We start from the raw sequence: 2329 nt of genomic DNA on the forward strand, positions 1-2329 counted from the left end.
ATGTAACCCCATGCCATGTACCAAGGTGCGATTTTACCCTCTCAATTTTGCCTTTTTGTTTGTCTGCCGAAGTGAGTGAAAAATTGAAGAAAATCAAAAATCTCCCAAAAATTTAGTTCCCAATGGAATCGGAGAAACCACATTTCAGACAATTTGTAAATACGTGTTCTTTTCATTTTGATAATCAACAGTCACATGTACTGTTTTGTTTATTTTTAAGTGACGTTGAAATAATGCGTTGTCTAGACCTCGTGAAACTGACGGGAGAGCCACCAAATCGATTTTGCCGCCGTTCACGTAAAATAAAAATCTAATGGAGCTGAAAGTATTTTTTCTGGAAATAGTTCATCCAGACCTAGATTCTGACCAAGTTTGGGGATTTTCGATTTTTTCATTTTGCACACTCCCAGGCCAAATTTCGGGATTCCCGCTCTTAAACATTTTCTGATCGACAAATCCATCGTTCTTCTTTGCTGAGCGCACCATTTCAACAGTTAAATACTAATAGGTCATTGGGCGTGAGCCTTTAACTTTGATAAACAGATACACTGCAAGGAATTTTCTTGCAAAGGACAACTCCAGTGGAGATACTGTACCCGGTTTATCCTTGCATGCTTTGAGAACGTTCTCGTAGCATGGCAAGTAGCGCTTAACAACCTCCAGAAGCTCTTCTAGTGTGACCCAATGTCCCTTGGATTCTAAGGTGTTGATGTCGAGTTCATTTGTCCATTGCAATCGCATCATTTTTGAAACTGTTTTACGGACTTTTTTCAGATAGGTTTCTGTAGACGACAAACCCCTCAACACATTCTCAGATGCCCCATTTACTTTTCTGAAATCCATCAGTTCGGCAATGGTGTCTAAATAACCAATGCGCCCCGCATGCCCAAGTTTCCATTCGTCCTGCATTGTATCACCAAATTTGAAGAGTACATTAGGTGAGCACAAACTAAAGTCAATTATGTCCAAAGAAAGTTCTTCTTCGTCCTCGCAACAGAATTTTAGAAACTTAAGACATTTGCTAACGATTTGTTGCGCTTGTTGGTCACTCTTGCATCCTCCACCACTCCCTGTTAGCCAAGACAGAAGTTTTCGCATGATTACATTTGAGCAATCAAATGTAGGTACAGATCTTGCTGTGAGGGTTGGACTTGTGTCGTTTTCTTCCTTTTTGGGACTCGTTTCTTCTTGATTGGGGACGTGTTGGGGTTTTTCATCAAAATAAGTGAACCAGCCGTGTTTCCTCTTAACATGTTTTCTGCAACCTCTTTGAGACACAAATCCATCATGGTTACAATCTTTCACTGGACAATGAAACAAGCCATCTAAATCATCTTCTTCCAAGTGAAGCCTCTTCAGTTGTGGAGATGCACTTGGAACTTTTGACCAATTTGTCTCTGTACTTCTTCGTTTGCTCATCTTGAATCTGGAAATCAACGTTTACTTACCCGCGACTTTGAATCTTAAGCATGTTTTGTGGACCAATCAGTTAGGGTTTTTGCCTTACCTGCCTCGACTTGCCTATTTTCGAATGCTTCTTTTTCTTCTCGGCATTGAAAACAAAGAAAAAGGAACAAGAAATCTTGGACAACTTGCTAATTGTTCCGAATCAAACAATGTATCATTAACGCATCCCATTTATTAATTCGCCCAGGCCTGCCTAAACACGCCAAGATAGCTAGTCATAAAGACCAGAGAATATTTTTCAAAGCAGACACAAAAAGAGAAAAAAAGAAAACGTTTAAGAATCTTCATAAAAATCAGAACTTCTGGTGGCCTACAAGGGAGCCGTGTTCTTAATGAATGCATAAAGGACCACTATGATTCAGAAGAATGGGGTTCCTTTGCAACACTAATGGGAACTGATCGCAGTTACACAGGAACAATCGCAAAGCAGAACAGGCTTTATCGGAACAGCTGTTCGTTTTTGTCAAGGACAATGCGATTTTATGTTAAATATTAGGAACAACGAGTTCTTCGATTTAAGGGACTTTTCTCTTTTGTTGTGAAAGAGACCAAAATGAAAAATAACATTTCATCAAATGTAACAGCATATTTATCCATCACCTTTACGAAACGACCACTGGAGACAGTAAGTCGCATGGCATTTAAACAGGACAACATTGCCTGAAACAGAAAACAAGGAAATGTTTTGTAACTTCTGATATTCTGTCATCTTTTTGAAAATTTATCACTCTCTTCATGTTTCAGTGCACCCATTGGCACTGTACATACACAAGTACTCGCTATCTAGGACTTAGCACACTGAAAAAAGATTATCAAAACTTACAGAGAATATGTAAATAATCATTTGCATGAGTCAACAAGC

General features: G+C 39.1%; 1 pseudogene; it reads right to left on the bottom strand.

Annotated features, from left to right (window-relative positions):
- LOC138031502 (uncharacterized) overlaps positions 1 to 1419 on the bottom strand; it is an 8474-nt pseudogene extending 7055 nt beyond the window's left edge.
- Between the last annotated feature and the right edge of the window lie 910 nt (positions 1420 to 2329).

This window comes from Montipora capricornis, chromosome 14, assembly GCF_036669925.1.
Source record: "Montipora capricornis isolate CH-2021 chromosome 14, ASM3666992v2, whole genome shotgun sequence".
Classification (NCBI taxonomy): Eukaryota; Metazoa; Cnidaria; class Anthozoa; order Scleractinia; family Acroporidae; genus Montipora; species Montipora capricornis.